Source organism: Humulus lupulus, chromosome 7, assembly GCF_963169125.1.
Source record: "Humulus lupulus chromosome 7, drHumLupu1.1, whole genome shotgun sequence".
In the NCBI taxonomy this organism is placed as follows: domain Eukaryota; kingdom Viridiplantae; phylum Streptophyta; class Magnoliopsida; order Rosales; family Cannabaceae; genus Humulus; species Humulus lupulus.
The window spans coordinates 42,237,966-42,252,409 of NC_084799.1; the positions used below are offsets into that span (position 1 = coordinate 42,237,966).

Here is a 14,444-nt window from a genome sequence, read left to right on the forward strand (position 1 = left end):
GAAAATAATTTGAATTATCGTTCAGCAGAGGCTGAAGACTCGTTCAAAAAGGTGCTGGACTTATCAAGAGGTTAAAGGGTTGAATGGAAAATGATTTCAAAAACATTCAAAATATGCTGAAGGAGGCGATATATCGCCCCCTATAGGCGATATATCGCCTGGACCATTATGCCTGAGGCGAACGTGCATCGTTTCATGTTTTCCGTATCTACGTGCTACGATATATCGCCCCCTATAGCTGCGATATATCGGCATACGCTGATTATTTAAACACGAAATTACACATTTTTTGCTTAATTCAAATTGAGTAAACAGCCTTGACTAAGCCCTCAAACGTATTCAAAGCTGCTGACTGACCTTAGAGCATTCAAATTTTACCCTTATGAAATTTAATCCTCTAAATACTTAATCCTTAATCACCCATACATAACATGTGCTTAAAATCCTATTGGTTCTTATCTAAACCTTATAGTATAATAAATATTATCCTCAATATCAGCCATATTAATCAAACCTTAGGTTAACATTAATATTCTTAAACTATAGGTTAAACTTAGAAAATCTACAAGTACTACTATGAGTGTCCAAATAAATCCCGGTCTGAACCAAAAATTCACAGTCATAAAGATAATACTATTAATACTATAATACTACTATCTAACTAGCTAAGTAAAGTTCTTGGACTCTACAATTCTCCCCTACTAAAAAGAATTTCGTCCTTGAAATTTACTTACCAAATAATTTCAGATACCGACCTTGCATGTCCTCCTCCAACTCCCACGTTTCCTCTCGTTCAGAACTACTACTCTATAGGACTTTGACTATAGGAAAGCTCTTGGACCGTAACTGCTTCATCCCCCTATCTAGGATGCTAACCGGTCGTTCCTCGTAACTTAAGTCTTTCTGGAGTGCTATTGTATCGTACTTGAGGACGTGAGATGGGTCTGACACATATTTGCGTAACATCGAGATGTGGAACACGTTGTGACTATCGGCTAGTGCTGGCGGTAGGGCTAGTCTATACGCAACTGGTCCCACTTTGTCCAATATCTCAAAAGGACCTATGAATCGGGGACTAAGCTTGCCTTTCTTCCCGAACCGCTTGACACCTTTCATAGGAGATGTCTTCAAGAAGACTTGATCTCCGACTTGGAATTCCACATCGCGTTGCTTGGCATCCGCATAGCTTTTCTGACGGCTTTGAGCAGTAAACATACGCTGTCTAATAAGCGCTACTGCTTCTTGAGCTTGTCTAACAGCTTCGGGCCCTAGAAGCTGCCTTTCTCCTACCTCGTCCCAGTGCAACGGTGATCGGCACCTTCTTCCATATAGCAACTCATAAGGTGCCATCTCGATCGTTGACTGGTAGCTGTTGTTGTACGAGAACTCGATCAGCGGCAAGTACTTGTTCCATGATCCTCCGAAATCAAGTACACACGCGCGTAGCATATCCTCTAAAATCTGAATCGTACGCTCGGACTGCCCATCTGTCTGAGGATGAAAAGCTGTACTAAGGCTTAACTTAGTACCCATAGCTTGCTGTAAACTCCCCCAAAATCTCGATGTAAACACCGATCCTCTATCTAACACTATTGTCTTGGGGATTCCATGCAACCGCACTATCTCTTGGATGTAGATGTCTGCTGTTGACTGCGTTTTTAGCCAACGACGTGAGAACGTCAAATACGACAAGCCTTCAAGAGAAATAAAAACGACACAGACGGTTTAAACAAGAAAAGTAAATAACACACAAGAGATTTTTATAGTGGTTCAGCCCCGATTGTCGGTAATAGCCTAATCCACTTAGAGTTGTGATTTATAAATTTGTACTCAAGATCAGATGGACTGAGCCAACTGAGTTTCTTCAGTACAGATTGTGAAAATACAAGAGTTCTCTCAAATATCAGCACTTTCTCTCTCTAGAATACACAGACCCAATTTTCTCTCTCTAGAAAGAAGAAGCAGAAGAAGAACCCTTCTCCCATCCCATCAGCTCTCTATTTATAGGCCTGGGATACTCAACTGATATCCCCTTTAGAGAGGGATATTTTATTATTCATCTTATATTTATATTACAAGAAATATTCAAAATTCGAAATGTAACAAACCCCCCATTTGTGGGAAGAATGAGAGATTCCCGCGTATGTTGTTGAAGCTGCCTCTGGGAATCTTGACTTAGTCTCCTCTAGCTAGTTGATCCACCTCCTACTGACCACCCATGCAAGTGCTAGTCGAACGTGCATGGTGGTAGGACTTGTGCATGGTGGACATGCACTTCTCTCCTCTAACATGGCACTCTCCTCTAGCATGCCATGTTTCTCCTCGGACCAAATCCTTGGGGTCTCCTCGGACCAAGGTGGTAGGACATGCACTTCTCTCCTCTAACATGGCACTCTCCTCTAGTATGCCATGTTTCTCCTCGAACCAATCTCCTTGGCTTCTCCTCGGACCAAGGTGGTCCGAGGCAATCTCCTTGGCATCTCACCCCGGATAGGTCCAAGGCAACCTCCTTGGCATCTCACCCTTGGGTCTCCTAGGATCACTCTCTTGGGCTCTCCTAGGACCACATCCTCCTTGGGGTCTCCTATGACTACTTTCTTGAGTTCTCCTCGATGCAACCTCCTTAGCTCTCCTAGGATGCATTCTCCTTAGCCTCCTAGGATGCACTCTCCTTAGCTCTCCTAGGATGCATTCTCCTTAGCCTTCTAGGACCAAGGTGCACTTGGCTTGGTTATGACACCTTTGAAGCAGTCCAAATTCTTCGTCAGTCTACTGGGTCACTTTTTCACAACTCTGAGGAGTCAATGTATTTATCGACTATTAACGTGTCTTTTACTGACCATGCACTGCTACTTGTCACATTTATTGCCATGCCATTGATCTCCAATTTTTGGGTATAACATCTGCGTATTGGTCTGTCGTGTATGAAGTTCTAACAGGCAGGAAATGAGCCGACTTGGTTAGTCTATCTATTACTATCCAAGCGGAATCATGCTGCTTATTCGTCTTTGGCAAACCCGTCACGAAGTCCATAGCTATATCATCCCACTTCCATTCTGGTACGCTAAGCGGTTACAATAAACCTGCAGGCCGCTGATGCTCCGCTTTCACTTGCTGGCATACAAGACACTTGGACACGAATTCTGCTATGTCCTTTTTCATCCCTGGCCACCAATAGATTGCCTTGATGTCATGAGTCATCTTGGTAGATGTTGCGAATTTTTACTACTGCGCAAGTATACGCAATCGAATAAACAAGTAATAGTAGTGGAAATATAATATCGTTTCGTCAGGGAATTGATCTAATAATTACCAATAGCAAACTTTTATTTCTATTTGACTAATGAAAATTTAGTGACAATTAACAATAAACAATAAACTAGCAAAGCAAGATTTAATTAACGAAATTTAATATAAGCGAAATATTATAGCATTCTACTTTCATCAACCTTCAATTCTATTCAATCAATAATACAACTAATATGTTTCTTTGATCTATGGTTATAGTAAGTTTACTAATGACAATTCTATTCTTTCTCAAGATATAAAATATTCAGTTTACCTGTGAATTTTCTACATGTCTGTGATAAATTCTACACATAAACCGCATTAAGAACAAAAACCTAATTGCTACACAAACCAATTTGATACTTTCGTTCTAAATTGAAATCTATGTCTATTGTCTAAAGCTATTCCAATTCTCACTTTTCAGATATTGAATTAAAACCAATAATCATGCAACAGATGGCCAATCAATTACAAGCATTAAACATAAGAACAATAGATAGCCATAAATTCAAAGATTCATAGAAATTGCATTAAAGACAAATAGAATATCCAGTGACTACATTAAAATACTCTAAATAAAAATTTAGTTCATAATATTAAACTTCATCACACAATCTAAAATTCAAAAGCATAAATAAACACAAACAAAATAAACGTGGATTCTTCTCTGTTTCTTTGCCTCTGCCGTCAGAATGCTTCCCTTTTCTGTCCCTTTCGATCTTCTTTTTATTCTTTTTACAAAAATCCAAAAACCTACGAATTTCCATAATAATTTCCAAAAATGCCCTTGTGCCGATATATCGCCTAAGATACTGCGATATATCGCCTATTGAATGTGCTCGATAAAAACGCAAGTTTCTGATGTCGTTTCTGCAAAGCCAAAATTTGAAATTCCTCCTTATGCCGATATATCGCCTGTACCGAATTTCCCAAATGGTCACCAATTCTGACTACTCAAACAAATATTTATCAACATTCTCGAACAAATCAGAATTATTACGACACATTGCACAAGTTCACCAAACAGATTAAATAGAAACTTTCTCTTGAGAAAAACAACCAAATCAATCTGAAAATGTTATAAATAAGCGTATATTTTGTACGCTTATCACACCCCCAAACTTGACTGGTTGCTTGTCCTCAAGCAAGCAAAAGAAAGAACAAAGAAACAATCCAAAACTAACAAAAAACTATTGGATGACTTAACTTCACAGAAAAATTTAAACTTAGACTAGGGGCATAAATTTTCTCAAAAATTCCAATTCTTCTTCAATCGCTCAACCAATGCTTCAGATCATGTGACTAGAATTTCAACATATCAATAATTTCTCCAAATACTGTCATTCATGCAAATACACATTTCATTTAACAAATATCGTACAAAACATAATTTTACAAGTATCAACATTCATTCATACCACAAACCCATAAAAATTCACCATAAGCTTGCTCAATTAACTTGTCTCCACTAATATAAAATTTGTATCAAGTAGATCAAAAGGACTTTTATAGGCTCATAACATTAAGCTTAGGTAAAGGTAGATAAATAGTCATTTAGGCTCGAAATTACCATAAGCATATAAACCTTGAAACCAGCCAAATTTTCTCTTCACCACACCAAAAATCACCCTTTTATACAATTAGAGAGAGAGAGATTACAACACTTTCATCATTTTCTTCTTTTCTTTTTGTATCATTTTTTTTTCTAGACTTATCACTTTTTTTTTTCAAATCACACTCCCCCAAACTTAATATTTTCTATATATAATCAAGGAGGTTGACAAAGTGATTTTTTTCTATTTTCTCAAAAACTTCTCTCTCTCTTATTTTTGTACAATCTACATTAAAATCATACCAATACCTCACTATTTTCCATTCTACTTTCCCACAAATTATATGCTTATGATAACAAAGGAAAAGGAAAAATAATGAAGTTAGGAAATTTAGGATCAATAGTATAATCAAGAACAAAAACCAAAGCTTTAGGCTCAAAAAGGGTAACTAAGGATAAATTTTTATGGGTTAGCTGGAAAGGCTCAAACGTTTACCAAAGAAAATTGCCTAAATCATCTCTACTCAATACTTCATTTAGCATTTCGTCTCAACAAATCAACTGAGCAAGTTCTAGCTTATTTCAACATCCACCATACATACCAATTCCCACAATACTTATATAATGTAGAGCATAAATCAAATAAAACACATATAATACACAAATGACAATACTCTGATCAATTATCAACAGGTTAAGCACACAGTCTACATATCCAAAGCATCAGTCTAACAACATCAAAGAATTAGCATAATTCATCATTGAAGCCCACCTGTCTTAGTCAATAATAGTTTCGTACAGTCATCCAACATTAAAATTAGAAATAAAAAAAAATCATAAGAAAAGTAAATAGTCCCCCAAACTTAAAATAAACAGTGCCCTCACTGTTTCACAAAATCCAAAGGACCTGAACTAAAAGAAAAATAAAATAAAATAAACTAAAAAAAAAAAACCTGACAACCGAACAGTTACTCTTCATCGTCAGAATCTGGAGGCGGCTGATATGGTTGGCGCAATTCTGGAGGACATTGAGGAAAATCATTGAATCCTGTATAGCGCGCAAATGCCCCACAAAAATCAGCCATGTAATTCGTCATGTGGAATTGACGATCTCGAATATCTGCCTGACCATGCAACAACAGCTGTTGTTGTCTCTTCAACTCTTCAATGTCTTGTTGCATGGTACTATACTGCCGAGAACTAGAGCCTTCAGTAGCTCTAGAAGTAGATGGTTTTCGCCCCTTTCTCTTCGGCCTAGTGGACTCAGGTTGCTCATCGGTCGGTGGCAAGGACAGCAGACTCGGATCAACAGGCTCGTATCCCAAACCAGTGGGTCGAGGAACACCCCCATAATTCTCATCTCGATGCAACACTGATTGATGACTAATTATTGGAGACTGTTCACAAACTTCATTAATGTTCATTGGCACGCCTTGATCCTTACATAGACTGGTAATTAATGAAGCATGTCCATGACCACCAGATGTGGCCCCTCGCGCAATGTAACTGATACTCTCGGCGATAAGCCGCCCAACATTGATCGACTTGCCCGAACAAATACAATAGAGCAAGTAAAGACGTTCAGTAGTCACTTCCATTTGTTGAGTGGAAGGCATGAGAGTACTTATGACGAACCTGTTCCACAACCTCCCATACAGACTCAAACATGTAGCCTTGATTGATCTTGGAGTAACCATGTCACTCCCCATTTTGTAAGTAGAACCGGGCTTCGTCATTTCCCTTAAGAGCAAATCATAGTCCTTTTCTGCGGCCCCTGCGCGATAATCGTCATCCCATGGATCATTTAGGCCGTAGAACCTGTTTATTACTTGCGGAGAATAGCAAACCTTTTTACCCCGAACTAACACTGTGTGATCATCCCGCTCGACAAAAGTGTTGGCATAAAACTCCCTTACCAAACTGATATTAGCCAAAAGTTTTGGCTCACACAACTGCTTCCAATTCCTATTTATAATCATCTGTGGGAGAATGCCATCCAATTCACTGGGCCTAAAGTGAGACTCCACAATCACTGTTTTATTTTTAACTATCCATTCCTCGAATTTATTTTGAGCAGTGGGGTTAACAAAGGTATGGGCAATAGTTACATTGGCTCGTTGGACGGTGGCATGGTCTTTGCTTTCTTTGGAGCCATGGAGTAGTTGAATCTCAAGAACACAAGGAATAGTCTCTGAACACACTAATAATCCCAAAGCAACTCAGAAACACACAAGAATGTCCAAAATATTCCAAAACCGTTCACTGAGTACTTTTATCGAACACCTAGTGTGCAATCAAGAAAAAGTGGCCAACAATACTCAAACAACCCAAAATCTTCGCCAACTGTATAGAATATGCTCCCAATATAATAACAACAGTACACACAAGCCAATCTTGCAATAGATTCTAAAATTTCATCCAATGTCCAACACAAATTCTAAGTTCTCCAAATTCCTCAATAGATCATCAAACACACAAAAACTCAAGAGTGTACCTTTAAAACTTTGAAGAGGATGAAGAAAATGTTCTTAATCACAGCAAGATTCGGCCCCTTCCTTTAATGCGTGATGATGATGATGGAATGCTTGAGAGAGATTTGTTTGAGATGAAAAATGGGAGAAAAATTTTGGGAAGGTTTGAAAGGGGGTTTCGGTTCTGTTAAAAGGGTCAAATTGGGGTTTATGACTGATATAAACTGAGATAAATGGGTCATGTGCTCCCCACGTGCCATTGTTTTTTTCAAAAAAAATTCAACCAGGCGATATATCGCCTGTAAGTGGTGATATATCGCCACATGCTGTATACAAATCGGCGTCTCTGACTTGCGTGCCGATATTTCGCCACCACCACCCCCGATATAGCGCAGCCCAATTTGCTCTAGCCGATATATCGCACAAGACAGGCGATATATCTCCTGGGACCTAAAAAAATTCCAAATTTCCAAGAAAAATCCCATCCGAATCTCTTGTCCAGGCGATATATCGCCTAAACACTGTTCAAAATTATCAACTTTTTTCAACATTTTTTTTTCACGTTTTTCACGGTTCTACTACACTAAAAGAAAATAAAAATAAAAAAATAATAATGTCAAACAAAAACAAAAACAAAAATAAATTACAAAATAATGAGGTGCCTCTCAAAAGCGCTGTCGTTAATGTCATTTAGCCGGACGCTGCTTTTCTTGCCTTCAAGAATCCACCAGTGTAATATTGACCTTCGTCTCAATTTCGCCTCCATAGTAATGCTTCACCCGCTGTCCATTAACTTTAAACGGCGAAGAATCACCTTGTTGAATCTCCAAAGCCCCGTATGGAAACACTTTTGTAACATTGAATGGCCCCGACCATCGAGACTTTAATTTTCCCGGAAATAACTTGAGATGGGAATTGAATAACAGCACCTTATCGCCCACTTGAAAAGTCTGATTGACAATATTATTGTCATGCCATTTCTTTGTCTTCTCTTTGTAGATTCTTGCATTCTCGTAGGAATCATGACGCAATTCATCTAGCTCATTCAGTTGAGCTAGCCTTAATGCTTTCGAAGCGACCGGATTGAAATTCAACTTCTTTAACGCCCACTGTGCCCTATGCTCCAGTTCAAATGGCAAGTGACAAGCTTTACCATATACAAGACGGTAGGGAGAAGTACCAATTGGCGTTTTAAAAGCTGTCCGATAAGCCCACGACGCATCATCAAGCTTATTCGACCAATCCTTTCTATTAACTTGCACCGTCTTCTCTAAAATCAGCTTAATCTCACGATTTGACACTTCCGCTTGCCCATTTGACTGCGGATGATATCCCAATGCCATCTTGTGTTTAATTCCATACTTCTCCATTAAGGAATCAAAAATCTTAATGGCGAAATGAGTCCCTTCATCACTTATAATAGCTCGAGGTGTGCCAAAACGAGAGAAAATATTCTTTTTCAGAAACTTGACTACCACCTGAGCATCATTAGTTGAAGTAGCAACTGCTTCAACCCACTTACTTACATAATCCACCACCAATAAAATATACAAATTACCGAACGACGGTGGGTAGGGTCCCATAAAGTCAATACCCCAAACATCGAATAATTCAACCTCCAATATATTAGTGAGAGGCATTTCATGACGTCTTGAGATATTACCTACCCTTTGACAACGATCACACCGTTTCACATAGTCATAGCTGTCTTTATACAGAGTAGGCCAATAAAATCCACATTCAAGAACCTTTGCAGCAGTCCTTGCTCCCCCAAAATGTCCACCAGTCGGCGATGCATGGAAATGAAACAAGATGTCCTTCATTTCTCTTTCAGGCGCACACATCTTTTGATAATTAAATCCGGACATTGTTTGAATAAAAACGGATCATCCCAGTAGTAGTTCTTCACATCATGATAAAACTTTTTCAATCTCTGCCCAGCAAATTCTAGTGGCACTACGTTGGCTGCCAAATAATTCACATAATCCGCAAACCATGGCACAAACTCATCCTCCACTGCAAATAATTGTTCATCTGGGAAACTCTCATTAATCTCTCTTGCAGCAAGTTCTGACTTATCCCCCAACTCAAGTCTTGATAAGTGATCCGCCACCAAATTCTCTGTACCCTTCTTATCCCGAACCTCCATATCAAACTCTTGTAAAAGAAGTACCCAACGAATAAGTCTGGGTTTAGCATCTTTCTTAGCAATAAGATGCCTGATTACGGAATGATCAGTATACACAATAACTTTGTTCCCCATCAAATAAGGCCTGAATTTATCGAATGCATATACAATGGCAAGAAGCTCCTTCTTAGTGGTGGCATAATTCAACTGAGCGCCAGTTAGTGTTCTACTGGCATAATAAATAGTCCGGAATACTTTGTCAACACGCTGCCCCAGAACCGCTCCCACTGCAAAATCACTCGCGTCGCACATTAACTCAAATGGATGGTCCCAATCCGGTGAAATTACTATAGGTGCCGACACCAGTTTCTGCTTTAGTATCCTGAAAGCTTCAAGACACTTCTCATCAAACTCAAATGGCACCCCATTCATCAACAAAGCCGAGAGTGGCTTAGAAATCCTGGAGAAGTCCTTTATAAATCTTCTATAAAACCCCGCATGACCAAGGAAACTTCTCACTCCCTTAACTGAAACTGGAGGCGGCAAATTCTCAATAGTAGCAATCTTAGCCCTATCAACCTCAATACCATTCTTAGACACCTTCTGCCCAAGTACTATGCCTTCATTTACCATGAAATGACATTTTTCCCAATTCAAGACTAGATTCGTCTCTTCACATCTTCTCAGCACAGCCTCCAAATTCATTAAACAATTGTCAAAAGAAGACGCCATCACAGAGAAATCATCCATAAAGATCTCAATGCTCCGTCCCACCATATCAGAGAAAATAGCCATCATACACCGTTGAAAAGTGGCAGGGGCATTGCACAGACCAAACGGCATACGACGAAATGCAAAAGTACCATATGGGCAGGTGAAAGTCATCTTTTCTTGATCCTCAGGCGCGATGGCTATTTGATGGTACCCTGAATAGCCATCTAGAAAATAGTAATACTGATGTCCAGCCAATCTATCTAACATCTGATCAAGGAAAGGCAGTGGAAAGTGATCTTTTCTAGTTGCTTTGTTCAGTTTACGATAATCTATACAAATCCTCCAACCATTTACGGTACGCGTTGGGATAAGTTCGTTATTGTCATTCTTCACCACTGTAATCCCTCCTTTCTTAGGGACTACCTGAACTGGACTCACCCAACTACTGTCTGAAATAGGATAGATCACCCCAGCATCTAACCACTTCCTGATCTCCTTCCTTACAACCTCTTTCATTGCTGGATTCAATCGACGTTGTGCTTCAATAGAGGGCTTACTGTCATCTTCCATCAAAATCTTGTGCATAACTGTGGATGGACTTATTCCCTGAATATCTGCCGACGTCCATCCAATTGCCAACTTATGGGTTCTCAACACCCTTAATAATTTTTCCATCTCCTCATTAGAAAGAGAAGAAGACACAATAACTGGTAAAGTCTCCTTCTCACCCAGAAAAACATATCGATGATGTGCAGGCGATGATTTCAATTCCAACTCTGGAGGTTTCTGAACTGATGGTAATGGTCTCTCAGGTCCTTGGCCCAAATCTTCATATTTTCGATTATAAATTGGCCCTTTAGAATTCATCCACTGTACACACTCTTGGACCTCACTGTCTAACTCAGCATCTATATCCCCAATTGTCAAACTCTTCTGAAGTGAATCCTCTATGAGATTGATTTCTGCCACTGCTTTCTCTACCATGTCAACTTTGAAACAGCTGTCATTGACATTTGCAAACTTTAAAGCCTTAAACACGTTGAATACTACTTCTTCGCCCTGAACCCGCAGTGTCAACTCACCTTTCTGAACATCAATCAAAGCCTGCCCAGTAGCTAAAAATGGCCTGCCCAGAATGATTGGTACATCCATATCCTCCTCCATATCCAGAACGATAAAATCAGCAGGAAAAATAAACTTATCCACCTTCACAAGAACATCTTCAATAATTCCCCGTGGATGTTTTACCGATCGATCTGCTAGTTGTAGAGTGACGGTTGTCGGTCTTGCCTCACCCAAACCCAGTCGTCTGAACACAGTTAAGGGCATCAGATTAATACTTGCCCCCAGATCACATAAAGCGTGCTTACATTCAAATTTGCCAATGGTGCAAGGTATGGTAAAGCTCCCCGGTTCTCTCAACTTTTGGGGCAACTTCCTCTGCAATATCGCACTGCACTCTTCAGTAAGTGCCACCGTCTCATACTCCTCCATCTTTCTTTTCTTTGACAAAATCTCTTTCATAAATTTGACATAACTAGGCATCTGCTCTAATGCCTCAGGAAATGGAATATTGATGTGCAGCTTTTTGAATACCTCTAAAAACATAGAAAACTGTTTATCCAGTGTAGTTTTTCTAAGCCTCTGATGATATGGAACTTGAAGTGGCTGACTATCAACAAAGGGAGGACACTTGTTCGAACCCTGGTGGTCTTCAGTAACCCCATTCGCTTTTGTATCTGATTTTTCACCCAACTCTTCATTCTGAACCACTGACTTTTGTACACTGGGCTGCTCCACTTGCTTACCATTCCTCAACGAAATTGCTTGACAGTTCTCTTTAGGATTTACCACGGTATTACTAGGCAAATTCCCTTGCGGTCTGTTATTAAGCATGTTGGCCAACTGACCCACTTGTGTCTCAAGGTTTCGAATAGAGGATTTGGTCTCAGTCATAAATTGAGTCTGAGTATTAGTGAGGGTCAACAAGGCTGCTTGCAATTCATTAGGCTTTTCTGGTTGATCTTGCGGTCTAGGCTGGTGTGATGATGAGGCTTGATTCATAGGCTGTTGTGACATGTTCTGCTGGTATGGCCCTTGAAACTGTGACTGTTGGCCCTGATTGTTTCTCCAAGAGAAATTTGGGTGATTTCTCCACCCAGGATTATAAGTATTGGAGAATGGATTCTGATAAGGCCTCTGAAAATTACCAACTGCCTGTACCTGAGCCTGATTAACTGGCATATTACTATACATGTTGGCCGCTGTACACTGTTCATACAAATGAGGCCCTCCACATAATTCACACCCTGATTGCATCTGTATAGCCTGGACTTGAGCTGATATCTTGTTTTGTTGCAACTGCTTTGTCAATGAAGCAACCTGAGCAGTTAAAGCAGTGATAGAATCTAATTCATGTACCCCAGCTACTTTTCTCTGTGAAGTATCTCGTTCGACAGGCCACTGATAATTTTTCATAGCCATCTCTTCTAACAATTCATATGCCTCATCAGCCCTTTTACTCATGAAAGCACCACCTGCTGCTGCATCTATTATAGTGCGAGTAGTACCGCAAAGCCCATTATAAAAATTGTGGACTAACATCCACTTCTCTATACCGTGATGAGGGCATTTCCTGAGCAGGTCTTTGAATCTTTCCCAAGCATCGTACAATGACTCTCCCTCATTCTGATAGAAGTTATTGATTTCTCCCCTCAACTTAGCAGCTTTTGCAAGAGGAAAGAACTTTGAGAGAAACTTCTGAGCTAGTTCCTCCCATGTATTGATTGAGTTGGCCTGTAGAGAAATAAGCCAACTTTTTGCCCTGTCCCTTAGTGAAAAAGGGAACAATCTCAGCCTTATTGCATCATCTCTCACCCCATTAAACTTAAACGTTGCACATAGCTCAAGGAAATTCACTATGTGCAAGTTAGGATCCTCATTGGGGAGACCACCAAATTGGACAGAGGTCTGGACCATTTGTATCATCGCCGGCTTAATCTCAAAGTTATTGGCAGTAACAGTCGGCAGCCTAATGCACGAGTGTACTCCTGTGACAGCAGGGAGCACATAATCTCTTAATGCTCGCACATTTTGGTCCTGAGCGATGTGATTTTGACCATCATTGTTGTTAACCCCGTCTTTTTGGTTGGCAGCCATTGATGCTTCCAACCTCTTTTTCCTTCTGTTTTGTCTACAGGATCTTTCGATTTCAGGATTAACAGGCACAAGATTTGCAGATCCTTCACGTCGCATACAAAAGATTCACCTATTAAAACAAAATGCGACAACTTGGATTAGTTCAAATAATAAAAACAGCCAAATTAGAATAAAAATTAACTATTTTGATATTAATAGAATATCAATTCCCCGGCAACGGCGCCAAAAACTTGTTGCGAATTTTTACTACTGCGCAAGTATACGCAATCGAATAAACAAGTAATAGTAGTGGAAATATAGTATCATTCTGTCAGGGAATTGATCTAATAATTACCAATAGCAAACTTTTATTTCTATTTGACTAATGAAGATTTAGTGACAATTAACAATGAACAATAAACTAGCAAAGCAAGATTTAATTAACGAAATTTAATATAAGTGAAATATTAGAGCATTCTAATTTCATCAACCTTCAATTCTATTCAATCAATAATACAACTAATATGTTTCTTTGATCTATGTTTATAGTAAGTTTACTAATGACAATTCTATTCTTTCTCAAGATATAAAATATTCAGTTTACCTGTGAATTTTCTACATGTCTGTGATAAATTCTACACATAAACCGCATTAAGAACAAAAACCTAATTGCTACACAAACCAATTTGATACTTTCATTCTAAATTGAAATCTATGTCTATTGTCTAAAGCTATTCCAATTCTCACTTTTCAGATATTGAATTAAAACCAATAATCATGCAACAGATGGCCAATCAATTACAAGCATTAAACATAAGAACAATAGATAGCCATAAATTCAAAGATTCATAGAAATTGCATTAAAGACAAATAGAATATCCAGTGACTACATTAAAATACTCTAAATAAAAATTTAGTTCATAATATTAAACTTCATCACACAATCTAAAATTCAAAAGCATAAATAAACACAAACAAAATAAATGTGGATTCTTCTCTGTTTCTTTGCCTCTGCCGTCAGAATGCTTCCCTTTTCTGTCCCTTTCGATCTTCTTTTTATTCTTTTTACAAAAATCCAAAAACCTACGAATTTCCATAATAATTTCCAAAAATGCCCTTGTGCCGATATATCGCCTAAGATACTGCGATATAT

At 39.0% G+C, this 14,444-nt stretch overlaps 1 non-coding gene across 1 annotated transcript; it reads left to right on the forward strand.

Moving 5' to 3' along the window:
- The first annotated feature begins 12,767 nt into the window (after positions 1–12,767).
- On the forward strand, positions 12,768–12,874 carry LOC133792866 (small nucleolar RNA R71). Its single transcript, XR_009874338.1, has one exon. It is a non-coding gene; the product is annotated as a small nucleolar RNA R71 (small nucleolar RNA).
- The last annotated feature ends 1,570 nt before the right edge of the window (positions 12,875–14,444 follow it).